The following is a 16,346-nucleotide window of genomic DNA, read 5'->3' as shown; positions in this document are numbered from 1 at the left end:
AATGTTTTATGCATTTTAAAATGTTGTCTTGCAGCCCGAGGACGTGCTGGTGATAACTAAGGGGGAATGTGGCGCCCCTGACCTGGTCAGGCACCACTGAGTACTGCACCCATGCTGGGGACAGTACAATACAGGTAATCCAGAAGGCTGACTGGGGTGTGGAACACAGGCGCATAGTGATCAGGTCTCACACATGTACCCATGAGAGGACCCCTGGGGATCCCAGGAGGGGGCAAGCCTTCACCTTCACTGGAATAGTGGAGGGGGTAGAGCCTCCATCTCCTCTCAGGGGGTGTGGTGGAGAGTCTGGTTGCTAGGTGGCGTAGGCAAGAACAGGAGAGGAGGAGCAGTGAGTCAGTTAGAGCAGAGAACTCCATAGGGCTCAGTGAGGAGCAGACCTGTGGGGCTGTGCTGTCTAACAGCGCCCGCGCAGTGGCTACAGACGGGGGAGAACGGTCAACTAGGAGTGCTGCCTGAAAGCCAGCTTCAGCTAGAGAGTGCACGGAGTGGGAAGTAAGGAGACTGCTAGAGAGCACCAGGCCCAACCGGGCGGCAGATCCCGAAGCGAGGATAGATTCACCTTTCCCTGCTAAACCTGCCGGTGTGGGGCTCTTAAAGCCCACACCACAACACTACAAAAGCCGCAGCCACGTAACCGCAAGATTGGGCCCATAGGTCACAGGAGGCAAGAGGCTGGAGTGGCCTGGTCCGGGGAACAAGCACACGGCAAACAAGAAGGGGAGAGAGGCTTGGAGCATCTTCCCTGGGTGACCCCCATAGGGACTAAAAGTCGGGGTCACCCCAAACCACCAAGGGCTAAGGAAGGCGAGTCAGTAGTCACCCTCATAAAGTCAGCCTGAAGGATACCTGGTTCCTACCTGGTTCATCTCAGCTACGCCCGGGTTACTCACCCTGCCACCTGAAGTGAGTAAAAACCCTGAAAGACATCCTGCCTGTGTGGTCATTCTGCGACTTGTGGTACTACAAACCTACATCGGGCCCTGGGGCTTGCCTCACTCTCAGGAGGCTACTACATCTAACTGCACACACCATCAGCCCCAGGCGACCCTCAACCTGCAGTGGCGGTCCCTACTGGCCGCAATACTGAGAGTGGCGTCACGACAAGAAGAAGATCTCCTACCTGTGACGAGATCCAGCTACGTGGAGTCCCTGAAGGTAATGCACCGACACAACACCCGTGGGGCTTCACACATCTCTTGGCAAAACAAACACACAGAAACTGCATGCATTTTCGGTGCAGGCTCGGTGCTTTTTTGCCAGGAGATTCAAATTTGATAAAGTGTCTGCAACCAAATATTCAGTGTGCACACATTGCCTAATCTGGCAATCCAGCAGCGGGTTCAACTGAGTTCACTGAAAGCAGCGGAGAGCCACCGTGAGTGAACTCCAGGGACCTGACTGCCAGATTACTGAACTGTCAGATTGCGGGACACGGCGGCAAAGCAGTCCGACAGTCCGGGAGCTGTGAGGCCTGAAAACCTTAAAGGAACCTTTAAAAGATCCTTTATGAAAGCCTTTAGATTCTTAGAGTTTCCAGCTGTTGGGATACCTGGAGGCTGTGAACTCTAATAACAGATCACAGCCTCCAGATGTCCCAGCAGCTGGGAACTCAGGAAACGTTAAAGGCTCTTTTAAGGGCTCCCTAAAACTTACTAGGTTGACAGCTGCTGCAAGACCCGGTGGGTGTGAGCTCTGGTAACCTAAAGATTACCAGAGCTCACAGCCCCTGGGTCTCCTGGCAGCTGTGAGGCTCGGAAACCTTAAAGAAGCCTTTAAGTGAGCCTTAAAGTTTCTTGGAGTTGGGACACCCGGAGGCTTTGAACTCTGGTAACAGTTCACAGCCTCCAGATGTCCCAGCAGCTGGGAAATCAAGGTACGTTAAAGGCTCTCTTAAAAGCTCCCTTTAAAGGGAATCTGTCACCAGGTTTTTGCCAATTAATCTGACAGCAGCATAATGTAGTTGCAGAGATCCTGTTTCCAGCGATGTGTCACTTACTGGGCTGCTTAGTGTAGTTTTAATTAAATCATTGATTAATCAGCAGTAAGACTACCATTAGAGGACTACTTGTCCTGCTGCCAGGTAGTCCAGCATATACATGAGCTCTGTATAACTGCTAGATCTGCAGCCGAGAAAACAATGATTTTATCAAAATTATAGCAAACAGCTAAGTGACATCACTGGAATCAGGGTCTCTGTCTCTACATTATGTTGCTCTCAGATAGGGGAGCAAAAACCTGGTGACAGATTCCCTTTAAATCACATCTGATTGGCTATGTGCAAGGCAACTGGTGGCTGTTTATTTGCTTTTTCAGACAAGCCAATCAGCACTGTCTATACAATCATGTGTAGAATGTAATGTAATCGGCCGCACGTGCCGATAGGGCATCAAAAAATGAATTGAATTTCATCAGTGTGCTGGATCAGATTTTTATCAATGTTTTCTTGCTGTTTCTGTTTTTAGCATCAGTTTCATCATTTGTTCTTCTTTGCAAAAATAAAAACTGAAGGAAGTTTTTCAAGCTTTTCCTATAAAGAAAAAAAAATCGGTTAAAAATGGACAGCACATGGATGGCACATGGATAAAATCAGAGTACTGTCCCACTTTTACGTGGATCCATAGACTTGTATTAGCAAGTTTGATCCAGGCAGCACGTCTCCATATTTTGGTATACAGTGGAACCTTGCTTAACGAGAACAATCCGTTCTGGGAGTGTGCTTGTTAACCAAGTTACTCGTTCAGCAGAGCAAGATTTCCCATAGGAAATCATTGCAATGCAGACAATTCGTTCCACAACTTGTTAAATGTCCCATCCTGGTCCCCTATTCTGTCATTCCACACATGCACAAACACACACAAACACATACAAACACAAACAAACACGCACAAACACACAAGCACGCACACAAACGCACATATTATATGCTCACCTTACCTTCCGTTCCATCGCCGGTCTCCTGGGACTTGCTGTTCTCCGGTGCGGGCCGTGTATCGGGTTACCATAACGACGAGGGAGGAACTTCCTGTCAAAGCGCTGACGTCAAAGGCAGAGCCGCTTGCCTCTGATTGGCCAGCGCGCTGCCTTTGAGTAGCGTCTGACAGAGGAAGTTCCTGCTTCGTCGCTATGGATGCCGATGCACAGCCTGGAGTGGAGCGGCGAACTACAGTACCCAGGAGGCCGGCGATAAAACAGAAGGTACACATATTATATGCTCACCTTACCTTCCGTTCCATCGCCGGCCTCATGGTACTTGTAGTTCGCCGCGAGGACGTCGCGATGTACCCGGGAACTACAAGAACCATGAGGCCGGCGGTGGAACGGAAGGTAAGGTGAGCATAATACTGTATGTGTGTACATGCTTGTGTTTGTTTGTGTGTGTTTTGTGCGTGCTTGTGTGTGTTTGTGTGGACTGCAAGTGCGGGTCAGAGCGCAGTGGATGGACGGAACCGGAAGTGTGTGCGGTGAGGATTTTGCTCACACAGCAAAGCTTTCTCGTAAAGCGGGTTACAAATTTACAGAAAGCTTTGCTTGTTAAGCGAAATTCTCGTTAAGTGGGTTACTTGTTAAACGAGGTTCCACTGTAAACCAATCAGTTGGCAAAAGTACACGCCAACAGCTACATAGACTAAGGCCTGAAACACACGTCCGCAAAAAACACGCGTGTGTTCCGCGGTCCGTTTTTCGGGTCCGTGTTCCATTTTGGATGTCCGTTTCTCCGGTACGTGTGACATCAGTGTGATGGCGTATGCTTGCCGTGCGTGCGTGTTGAATGTCCGTGTATGCGTGAGATACGTACGTGTGCATTCCGTGTGCAGTCCGTGTGTCTTGAGCCGTTTCACGATTTATAAAAAAAAAAAAAACACACGGACCGTACGTGTCATGTACGTGCAGACATGGACCCATTGACTTTAGCGGGTCCGTGTCTGCATGATGCCGGTGAAACGTGGACATGTCATCCGTGTTAAAAAACGCACACACGTACAAACCACACGGACACACGTTCCGTGTGTCTTAATGTGTGTGTGCCTGTTTCCATAGGGTAACATTGGTGCACTTGTGTTCGTGCCGCCGGTACGTGTGAAAAAGTCCCAAACACGTACCGGAGGCACGGATGTGTGTTGCAGGCCTAAAACAGGTATAAAATTTCAGTAAAAACCTCAGATAAAAACTGACGTGTGAATGAAGCCTTTTGATTATTTTAAAGAAGAAAAACAATGTAGATATGTAATCTAGCACTGGAACTAGTAAAAATGACAAAGTGTATTAAACAACATTAAAATATATGAATAAAAAATGTAAAGCTCTGGACAGGTAGCAGCTAAGTGCCATCTGTCCGGAGCTTTCTGTTTTTCTGAAATCTTTACTACTGTGTTTTTCAAAAAATAAGACATCCCCCAAAAATAAGTGTAGCACCCCTGAGACTGGGTGCTACAAGGTATTGAATTGTATGTATTTTTATGTAGTTTATAATTTCCGTCCACCCTGAGCAGGAAGAGGTTAAAACCTGATAAGTTCCGTTTCCTGTATCACACAGCCTCACACACAGAGGGAACATTCCTTAGGTGGGGAATGTGCAGGAGGGAGTTACAAAACAGACAGTTTAGTTTCAGTTTACTTCAGAACGCCTTGGGAAAGCAGTGGGAGTGTATGCAGTGACTAGCTCCCTGAGAGCTCTCTCTCTCAGGGAGGCAGAGCAGAGGAACCACCAGTTCCAGACAGGTTCATACACCCTTTCCTTACCTGGGACCGGGCGAGTGGATGGCTGAGGACCCCCAAGCTGAGAGAGATGCCAATTAGGAGGCTCCAGGTCCATTAGCCAGCAGAGACTTGGAATGGGAGAGGTGGCTAGGCGGGAAGGAGTTGAGAGCCTGGGACCGGTAGTCGTGTGGCATGGAGAAGAGGGTTACAGAGCCTCTCAGCTTCGGGTGGCAGAGTAGCGGATCTCAAGAGCTCCAGAGACCAGGAGGGAACCACCACAGGAGCGTATAAAAAGGAGAAAGTCCACAGGCTGTCCTACCAAACTTTGACCTCTGCTCTGCCTGGGAACGACCGGAGTCAGCACAGTAAAAACCAGTATCCTGGGTGCGACATAAAGAAGTGTGAGTAAACAAATCTGAAACCCGCAACCCAGTGACTCTGACTATGTGTTGTCGCCTTGTGATCCCTCCCTGGGACCGCTCCGCCTGTGGGGAGCGATATCATCCTGGCTGCACCCTAACATCTTCCCTGGCGAGGTACCCTGCAGCGGTGCCGTTATCCCTGGCCGCATTCCACAGGTGGCGTAGTCGATATCATCCGTTCCACTCCTGGAGGGAGAAAGGTCAGAGGAAGGGTCCACTCCACAGCGGAAGAGGCCGGGACCCCAGTCACCACTGTAACCGGTGACGACCTCTCCAGGTGCAATCCTTGCCAACCCCCTTTTACTGTGCACCACGGGGCCACGACTTGTACAAACCACTGGCCTGGCAACGGGTATACAAGGTACGGATTTAAGCTCCTATCTTCTGCTCCGTGGGGTGTTACATAAGCCCCAGCAGGGATTTTCAGCATTTTCAGAGCAAGACTTAAATATAAGCTGTACCCCGAAAATAAGACCTAGTCACGGTTCAATATGAAGTGTCCGTGCAGCTGTGCAGCTAAAAAAGTTAAAGATACTGCAGAACACTTCATTATAGAAATCAGACACCCCCAAAAGAGAGAAGAAAGAAGACAGAAGACCCAGCAATCATACTAACCAGACGCTGAGCGGGAGGACCTGCAGTGGAACGCACACACACACATCAGATCGCACACACACACATCAGATCGCAAACACACAGACATCAGATCGCACACACACACACATCAGATCGCAGACCCACACACATCAGATCGCAAACACACACATCAGATCGCACACCCACACACATCAGATCGTAAACACACACATCAGATCACACACAAATCAGATTGCACACTCACACACATCAGATCGTACAATCACCCATCAGATCGCACACCCACACACATCAGATCGCACACCCACACACATCAGATCGCACACCCACACACATCAGAACACACACACAATCACCTATCAGATCACACACACGCCACATCCAGCAATACAGATTTCTTTTGTGCGGCAGAATCCTGAGATGGAGTGAGGTGGAACGCAAGGAACTGCGGCTGCGGTTGGAATGATTACAGGACCTGTGATATGTAACTTCCTCCCATCTTTCCCTGTGGCCGGAGGCATTCTGTACCACCGGATGTGGTGAGTGACTAGTGTGTGTGCATGATCTGATTGGTGATTGTGTGTGTGTATGAGTGTGTTTGCGCGATCTGATGTGTGTTAGTGTGACGGCCAGAAGCAGAAGAGGGCAGCGTGCAGCATACCTGCTGAGGATGCCCGTCGGAGATTACAGAGAGGACCTGGGAGCCACACAGACATCCGGGGTCTGGTAAGTATGAGTCTCCTGGAAAGGGGTTCTGCTTTTTTTGTGGAGGTAAACTTACCCCCAAACATGTTTCTCCAAGAATAAGACCTACTCCAAAAATAAACCCTAGTAATTTTTCGGGGGTAAAAAGAAGTATACGACAGTGTCTTATTTTTGGAAAAACACAGTAGTTCCGATGCTGGATTACACATATTTTTTTTCTCCTGTCTACTCATGGATACCGGCCTCAAAATCTGTGCATCGGACATGTGTTTCTAGCAAAGCCTGTCCCCCAATCATTCTCCCATGTTAGGCTGCGTTCACATGTCCTGTAATGATCCGTTAGAATGGATCCTGCAGAGATCCGTTGGCAAAATGATTTCTGCCGGATCCGTTTTTTTAACATAGGAGTATATGGAGGACGGATTGTTACCGGATTACTATTTATCTTCCATTTGAAACGGATCCTGTAAGAAAGAAACGGATGTCACAAATGCAAGAAAACCATATGACTAAATAGCAATAAGTTAACGGATCAGTCCTCCATAGACTCCCATGTTAAAAAAATGGATCCAGCAGACATCAGTTATAGCAAAATGGACATGACGTATCTAAAAGGGATAATTGGGTCTCCCATGTACCAAAACACCTCTTAACCACTCTACTTGAAATAAAGACATAACAACTTTTTTGGGCGAATGGCCACAGCTTTTATTTAACAGTATACATGTATCAAAACTTGTGGCTCAGCATGCCACCCTCTTTAAACATAAACCGATACATGTATACCCTCCCAACTGGCAAACAACCGATAGGTCCGTCCAAGAAGCCACTAATCATCCTTATCCCCTGGCCGTAACATACCACTGGCCCAGAGGACCACCTCGGCTGTGTCCAACCAACCCAAGGTGTGGGGTACTAACGTTCCATCGTTAAAATACCCCTCCCCAGAACCTGCAGGACCTACGCCCACAAGTTCCCAATCCTGTCTGAAGCCACTACCCCTGAGTGACTTCATACTCCCCACCGACTATCGGTGCTCCCAGCCTCTAGGAACGGACCTATCCCCCCGCTGCGACAAACAAAGAAAACCACCAAATAAACCTTTGTTATTTTTTTTTTTTTTTTTTGAATTTTTATTTATTTATTTTTTTTTTTTTTATAATTTTACGGTTTTTTTTTTTTATATTAAGGGCGGGTGGGCGGGCCAAACACGACTGGCACCAACGGCAAAAGAGGAGGTACTGCAACTAACTGCCCCTTATAAACCCCCCCCTTTTCTCCCCACCCCTCATGACCTCTGGCCCAATCCTCGCCGCTCACCAAACCACCAATCCCTTAATCCCTTACACAGCCCTATTCCCTCAACATTAACCCCTTCCTACCCTATACCCTCCCGATAGTCATGGGCTCATTCACCCCTATGGGGCTCATTGCCCATCTTGACGTATCTAAAAGGGATAATTGGGTCTCCCATGTACCAAAACACCTCTTAACCACTCTACTTGAAATAAAGACATAACAACTTTTTTTGGGCGAATGGCCACAGCTTTTATTTAACAGTATAAATGTATCAAAACTTGTGGCTCAGCATGCCACCCTCTTTAAACATAAACCGATACATGAATACCCTCCCAACTGGCAAACAACCGATAGGTCCGTCCAAGAAGCCACTAATCATCCTTATCCCCTGGCCGTAACATACCACTGGCCCAGAGGACCACCTCGGCTGTGTCCAACCAACCCAAGGTGTGGGGTACTAACGTTCCATCGTTAAAATACCCCTCCCCAGAACCTGCAGGACCTACGCCCACAAGTTCCCAATCCTGTCTGAAGCCACTACCCCTGAGTGACTTCATACTCCCCACCGACTATCGGTGCTCCCTATCGTGTCGATTTCTATGCCCAAAAAGCATAAAGCAGTCACTGGCCCTTCCGTTTTGTCTTTTGCCAAAGGAATACCCAAACTCTGCGCTATCCGCTGCAACGTAAACAACAACAATGAACAAACCGAGGACCTTGCCGGCCCAACACAAAGGAAATCGTCCAAGTAATGGATCACGGAGTGCACCCCCGCCATGTCCCGGACTACCCATTCCACAAAAGAACTAAACGCCTCGAAATAAGAACAAGAAATAGAACATCCCATGGGCAGGCAACGGTCCACATAAAACTCTCCCTCCCACATACATCCCAACAGATGCTGACTGTCCGGATGCACTGGGAGCAAGCGAAAAGCTGCCTCCACATCCGCTTTTGCCATCAGGGCCCCACGCCCGGCTGCCCGCACCAAATCCAAAGCTCTGTCAAAAGAAACATAACAAACCGCTGACAGCTCAGGTGATATCCCATCATTCACCGACAACCCAGCCGGGTAGGATAAATGATGTATGAGCCGAAATTTCTTCGGCTCTTTTTTGGGAACCACCCCCAATGGCGAAATCCGAAGATTGGAAATTGGTGGGTCCTGAAAGGGGCCCGCCATCCTCCCTAATTCAACCTCCTTGTCCAGCTTCTCTTTCACAACCTCCGGGTGTTCCCTTGCAGACCTCAAGTTACCCGGGCGAAAAACTGGGGCCCCAGATTCAAACGGAATCCGAAAACCCTCAGTAAAACCCTTCCTCAATAACTCGGCCGCCCGTACATCCGGATACCTACTTAAATAGGGAAGCATCGCCTCTACCCTCACCGGCGTCCTCCCTTTTTCCAGCCCCCTCCCCGGGCTTACCCTTCCCTTTCTTAAAGCACCTGGACACAGGATGGGAACCTCCACATCCGGAACACTCGTGCTTGAAACGGCACGAGGCCCCAAATTTACACTGTCCCTCATTGAATTGCCAGCAAGCTCCTTTTCTCTGACCCGCCGAAGACCCGTTGCTTGTACCCGAACCCCCGGCAGCCCCACGAAAGGGCTGAGCCGGGGCTGTCATTAACCTCATCCACAAGGAGATGTCCTTGTGGTCCCATTTTAGTCCGGCCCGCAGAGCCTTGCGCTGCCGAAACTGTTCGTCGTACCTCAACCAACCTAAACCGCCGTACACTCTATACGCCTCCCCAATCGAATCCATATACCCGAAAAGTGCGGAACAATGTTCCGGCTCCTTTTCCCCAATGACACTGGCTAAGATCGCAAAGGCCTGTAACCAGTTGGTAAATGTCCTGGGAATAAGCCTATACCTCCTCTTTTCCTCATCCTCCTTCTCCTTTTTTGAGTCGCTTGGCTTCACCTTATCCAAGTTAAATTTCTCAAGGGGAAGCAGGGAAAAAATTTCCACATACTCCCCTTTCCATATCTTCTCCCTCACCTCCTTTTTTAAATGCACCCCCAGCGGACTCTCGAAGCAAACGTATACCTCGCTCCGCGCCCTATCATCTAGCCGCACCACCTCATCCTCTTTCTCCTTTTCCTTCTCTTTTTCCCCGTCCTTCTCCGCGCCCGACCCGGCCGCTACTCCTGCCACCTGTCCTGCTTCTGTCGCCACTGCAGCTCCCTGCGTAACAACACTCTGCGCCGCCACCACCGGCGGCACGCCACCCGAGGGACCCACCCAAGCCCCCGCCGGAGAACCAGACCCGCTCGCTCCTGCTCGCTCAGCCGACAGCCCCTGCAACACCCCCAATAACTGCCCCCAAAACTCTGCCCCCGGTAACGCCGACGGCTCCCGAACCCCAGAGCCCTGCGCACTCGCCGACACAGAAGACACCCCCCCCACACTACCCGCAACATTAAGCATACTCGTCGTTCGCTCACCGGGCTGCCTCTGAATCGGATCCGGAACAGCCGTATCACGAGTCTCCTGACGCTCCATCCGTCTCGCTGTGTTGTCGCTTCCGTCCTCGTCACCAGAGTCCGAATCGCCGCTGAGGACCTCAGGGGGGACCAGCAAGGGGACAGCTCGCGATTGGCGGCCGTCAACCCCCACGGTCACCGCACCCTGCTCCTCCAATCGCCTCCTGCTGGACCTTTTTCGTGTCGCCCGACGCGGCGTCCTGCCGCCGTCCACCCACGATGATCCCGAGGTCGGCTGCTGCACTTCGGCTCCACTTGCCATCCCCACTGGTCTCCCTCCCTGCCGACTGCAGGAAGGCCGTCCGGCCTCCGATATACGCTGAGTCCTCCCCCCAGCACGATCCACGCTGGGGGGGACCGTCACCACCGACATCCTGCTGTGGCCCTGCCGGCTGCTGGACCCATCCCCCGCAGCCCTTTGGCTGGCGATCTGCAGCTCCTGTGCTGCACTCTCCGCACGTCTCCCCTGCCGTCTGCAGGGAGTTCCCACCGACACATCGTTCCGCAGAGCTCTGCCCCCGGCCGGCACATCACCGGGGGCTGCTGTTAATCAGGACCGGGGCCTTGCCGCCCGCGGACCGGAAGTAGGCCGCAAACAAGCTCCGCCCACCTCCGGCCCGCAGGATCTCCGATGAGGATTCCTCCCGGAGGCCGGCAAAGCTCCTGCAGGCTGGTGAGGGCTCCCCTGCCCCGGAGGGTCCCGTAAGGGGCTCCTGGATCTCGCTCCCCTCCCGCTGGGGGAGTAACGCTCCGGCGGCCGCGACCGCCGAGCACGCAGCACAGGTCCGGGTGCTGCAGCCGCAGCCACAGCTGAGGGCACCATCGCTCCGTCCCCACAGGCCGCACGCAGCTGCTCCCGCACCACATCCACTCCCAGGACTTCCGAGGCTCCACGGACCCACTCCAACAGCGCAGCTAGGTCAGCCATTCTGGAACCGGCGATGCTGACCAAACACGACTGGCACCAACGACAAAAGAGGAGGTACTGCAACTAACTGCCCCTTATAAACCCCCCCCTTTTCTCCCCACCCCTCATGACCTCTGGCCCAATCCTCGCCGCTCACCAAACCACCAATCCCTTAATCCCTTACACAGCCCTATTCCCTCAACATTAACCCCTTCCTACCCTATACCCTCCCGATAGTCATGGGCTCATTCACCCCTATGGGGCTCATTGCCCATCTAAACCAGTTATCTTTGCACAACTTTTTTCCCCAACAGATCTTTGCAGGCTCCGCTCTCACGGATGACTACAGGACATTACATACATGCTCACAGTCTAATAACTATACCCACATATCTGACCAACAGATACCTAAGAATGTATATCACTGATACATACATGACATGGACAACAACGAGTTGTCCTTAAGGCCGCTTTACATGCTACGACATCGCTAGCAATTGCTAGCGATGTCGAGCGCGAAAGCACCCGTCCCCATCCTACATGCGATATCGTGTGATCGCTGCCGTATCGAACATTATCGCTACGGCAGCGTCACACGCACATACCTGCCCTGTGACTTCGCTGTGACCGGCGAACCTCCTCCTTTCTAAGGGGGTGGTTCGTTCAGCGTCACAGCAACGTCACAGCAGCATCACCGAACCGCCGCCCAATAGAAGCGGAGGGGCGGAGATGAGCGGGACGTAACATCCTGCCCACCTCCTTCCTTCCTCATTGCAGCCGGCCGCAGGTGTCACACATAGCGATGTATGCTGCCGCAGGAGCGACAAACTACTTCGTACACCGAGCAGCAGCGATATTCGAGAATAGTGGGGCATGTCACCGATGAGCGATTTTGACCGTTTTTGCGACGATTCAAAATCGCTCATAGGTGTCACACACAACGACATCACTAAAGCGACCGGATGTGCGTCACAAATTCCGTGGCACCAACGAGATCGCTTGAGCGATGTCGCAGCATGTAAAGCGGCCTTTAGACTAAACGGTACTTTACATGCTGCGACATCGATACCAATATATCGTCAGGGTCACGTCGTTAGTGACGCACATCCGGCGCCGGTAGCGACATCGCAGCGTGTGACACCAAGGAGCGATGATCAACAATCGCAAAATCATTCAAAAACGGTGATCGTTGACACGTCGCTCCTTTCCTTAATATCGCTGCTGCCACAGGTACAATGTTTGTCGTTCCTGCAGCATCACACATCACTCTGTGTGACACCGCAGGAGCGACGAACATCTCCTTACGTGCGTCCACCGGCAATGCGGAAGGAAGAGAGGTGGGCGGATGTTACGTCCCGTTCATCTCCGCCCCTCCGCTTCTATTGGCCGCCGCTTAGTGACGCCGCAGTGACGTCGCTATGACGCCGAATGCACCTCCCCCTTGAAAGAGGGATTGTTCGTGGGTCACAGCGACGTCGCTGACAAGGTATGTGCGTATGACGCTGCCGTAGAGATAATATTCCCTACGGCAGCGAGCACCAAATGTCGCACGAATGACGGGGGCGGGTGCTATCGTGCTCGACATTGCTAGCTATCGCTAACGATGTCGCAGCGTGTAAAGCACCCTTTAGGCTACAAGTCTGCAGTCCCTCTATGTATCCCTCTATGTGACTGCAGACTTGTGAATCCTCACACTGCGTACACTGCACACTATGAGGATTCTCCGACGTAAGCGCGTGACTGCAATTATCTGATTTCCATACAAGTGGTCATGTGCCGACCTGATGGGCGCGGCTTTGCTCAATGCAAGTGTACTGAGTGAGGCCTATATAGTCTAGTTGGAATGTGGACTTAAGTATGCAAATTGCATATTTGTGATCACATGACCGCCTGCTCCTGGAGAATCTTCACAGTGCGCACTTAGGGGTACTTTGCACGCTGCGACATCGCAAGCCGATGCTGCGATGCCGAGCGCGATAGTCCCCGCCCCCGTTGCAGCTGCGATATCCTCGCGATAGCCGCCGTAGCGAACATTATCGCTACGGCAGCTTCACATGCGCTCACCTGTCCTGGGACGTCGCTCTTGGCCGGCGACCCGCCTCCTTATTAAGGGGGCGGGTCGTACGGCATCACTGTGACATCACACGGCAGGCGGTCAATAGTAGCGGAGGGGCGGAGATGAGTGGGATGTAAACATCCCGCCCACCTCCTTCCTTCCGCATATCCTACGGAAGCCGCGGTGACGCCAGTAGGAGATGTTCCTCGCTCCTGCGACTTCACACACAGCGATGTGTGCTGCCGCAGGAGCGAGGAACAACATCGGACCGTCGCATCAGTGTAATTATGGATTACGCCGACGCTGCACCGATGATACAATTACGACGCTTTTGCGCTCATTAATCGTATCATCGAACCTTTACACAGTACGATGTCGCATGCGATGCCGGAAGTATGTCATCTTCAATTTGACCCCACCGACATCGCACCTGCGATGTCGTAGTGTGCAAAGCCCGACTTAGAGTGACTGTACACTTGTAGCCTAAGGCAGGACAACCTCTCTAAAGGGAATGTGTCACCACTTTTTTGCTCCCCCATCTGAGAGCAGCATAATGTAGAGACAGAGACCCTGATTCCAATGATGTGTAAATACTGGACTGTTTGCTGTCATTTTGATAAAATCAACGTTTTTCTGCTGCAGATCTAGCAGTTATACAGAGCTCATGAATATGCTGGACTACCTGCAGCATGCCAAGTAGTCTGCTTGCTCCTACCTCTTTGCATCGGATTCTGATCCCCATAGACTTTTTATGGGGACCAGCATCTAGCCAGATACCAGGGATCAATCCCCCGCCGACCCAAAGTCAGCAGGAAATTGATCTGCCAGTCCTCCCATCACTAGTGAAAAATGCAGGGACAAGACACAAAAAGAATTAACATGCTGTATCTTCAAAAACACAACCAAAAAAAGGTGCACTATGCAGACAGCAAAATAGAAATCTCATAGCCTTTGCTGGGGGAAGGAAATGCATGCTTTTGGGTGCATTTTTGTGACTACAATCATGCATCAAAAATGCAGTAAAAAATGCATTGTGCGGATGAGACCTAATGGTAATCTCCTGCTAATTAAATAGTGATTTTATAAAAGTTACAGTATGCTTTCCAGTAAGTGACACACTGTTGGAATCAGGATCTCTGCCCCTACGTTATGCTGCTCACAGATTAGGTGGCAAAAACCAGGTGAAAGATTTCCTTTAAGACACACATTGTATGTTGTTTGTTTTTTAAAGGAATGTACATATGTCAGGAAGTGTTTATGTGTGTGTGTGTGTATGTGTGTGTGTATGTGTGTGTGTGTGTGTGTGTGTGTGTGTGTATGTATGCGTGTGTGTGTGTGTACGTGTGTGTATGTGTGTGTATGTGTGTGTGTGTGTGTGTGTATGTATGTATGTGTGTCTGTGTGTGTATGTGTGTGTGTACGTGTATATGTATGTATGTATGTGTGTGTTTGCGTGTGTGTGTATATATATATATATATATATATATATATACTGACTGTTAAGTGACTGATGTAGCTGGGCTTTGCAGTTCCACACCCTGTAGGCAGCCATCTGTGTATAAGCCATGCAATTCATGAACTTGCCTGGGAAGATCTTACATCTCCAACCAACCAAATTTGGTTTGCATGTAATCCACAGCGCGGCCAAACCTCAGGGGATGAAAGTACAAACATTTCCTTGATGCTTGTCTTGGCAGTAAATGATTTGAACACAAGATGTCACTCTCTGCGTGAGAATCTGACGTTCTCAAGAAGATATTTTTATCCTTTTGGTATATACAGCGGAAATAAAAACAGTTAAAAGTTTTGAGAGTCTCTGTATAAAATACTGCACCGTCAGTATGTAACATGGACATATATACCATGAGTGAGAATCAAACATATTATGTAAATAGAGCTAAATAATAATAAACAATGTAAAGCGCACACATGGAGTGATTGTAATGTAAGACCAATCTGACAACTGATGAACCCTTAGATAATGATGATGATGAAGATGATGATGAGGATGCACTGACCATGAGAAAACATGTATATAAACAAGGAAAGTTTATTAACAAGCATAAAACATTGACAATGAACTCTAAGCCACACAAGATTAGTAACTACTGGACTTAAGGCCGCTTTACACGCTACGATTTATCTGACGATATGTCGTAGGGGTCACGGTTTTCGTGACGCACTTCTGTCATCGTTAGCGACGTCGTTGCGTGTGACACCTACGAGTGAGTCCGAACGATCGCAAATAAGTTGAAAATCGTTGATCGTTGACACGTCGTTCAGTTTCAAAATATTGTTCGTTGTTTGGAACGCAGCAGACATATTGCTACGTTTGACACCCTGCCAACGATGAACAACATCCACACGACCGCCTCGGTCAAACAATATGTCGCTGAACGATGTAGCGTTGTTTTTGAGATAGTTACGTGTGACCGCTAATAAACAACCTATGAGCGATCTCGTCAAATCGTAACTACGATCTGGGCGTGTCATGTCGCTAACGAGATCGTCAGATAAATCGTAGCGTGTAAAGCGGCCTTTAGTGTCATTATTACCCCAAAGCACAGGAGTCTCCTGTTTACACAGGAATTACATTTTACAGCCATAATGGGGTACACAAAACTCTTACACTAAAATACTTTATACAGAAAATGTATCAGAAATCATAGTGGATCTGATGTAGGAAACACCCCCTAATGTAACCCCATGACTGTCACTTACCTTGCAGGAAATCAGAGGACCCTAACCAGCAATACATGCAGTACAGTAACTAAGCCCCACCATAAGAGCAATGTACAGTGATTCTCTCTGTCCACAGCAGCTTCTACTTCCTCTAACTTGGCTTTCATTACCATATTTGAATGAGTTTCCTCTGAGTGTAAAATGTGGGATCTGTGATAAAACATCAGGATTGAGCCTTGTCCAGAGAAATCCATGGCTGTAGGAGCAGTCAGCAGAGCATTGCAGCTCCAGCCTAGGTGGAAGCCCCTGAGCTCCAGGCATCTCATCTGTGGAGGGTTTCTTCTAGAGAAGCTTCCTTGTGATTGCAGAATCCCAGGATCCAGTTACAGGGAGCTGCGCCACCCTTAGATCACATGGTAATTGTTGCTATTTCAGGGATCAGGACTTGAGAGTGCCACAAAGCTCTTTTTT

The 16,346-nt window shown here is 50.0% G+C and overlaps 1 protein-coding gene and 1 long non-coding RNA gene across 3 annotated transcripts in view; one reads left to right on the top strand and one right to left on the bottom strand.

Annotated features, from left to right (window-relative positions):
* Nucleotides 1–2,279: 2,279 nt before the first annotated feature.
* Nucleotides 2,280–16,346, bottom strand: part of LOC142310901 (uncharacterized) — a 14,873-nt gene continuing 806 nt past the window's right edge. The window contains exons 1-3 of the long non-coding RNA XR_012754224.1: nucleotides 15,915–16,346; nucleotides 4,762–5,099; nucleotides 2,280–2,548 (exon numbers count right to left, since the gene is read on the bottom strand). The exon at nucleotides 15,915–16,346 is cut by the window's right edge and continues 806 nt beyond it. This is a non-coding gene — a long non-coding RNA (uncharacterized LOC142310901). The remainder of the gene's footprint in view (nucleotides 2,549–4,761; nucleotides 5,100–15,914) is intronic.
* Nucleotides 16,321–16,346, top strand: part of PRKG1 (protein kinase cGMP-dependent 1) — a 1,599,245-nt gene continuing 1,599,219 nt past the window's right edge. Inside the window, exon 1 of one of the 2 annotated variants that reach the window (XM_075348723.1) lies at nucleotides 16,321–16,346. This exon is cut by the window's right edge and continues 652 nt beyond it. The gene's annotated coding sequence lies outside the window, so the exon portion shown is untranslated. The other variant, XM_075348724.1, reaches the window with a different exon arrangement.

Source organism: Anomaloglossus baeobatrachus, chromosome 5, assembly GCF_048569485.1.
Source record: "Anomaloglossus baeobatrachus isolate aAnoBae1 chromosome 5, aAnoBae1.hap1, whole genome shotgun sequence".
NCBI lineage: Eukaryota > Metazoa > Chordata > Amphibia > Anura > Aromobatidae > Anomaloglossus > Anomaloglossus baeobatrachus.
This window is presented reverse-complemented; position numbering and strand designations above follow the sequence as displayed.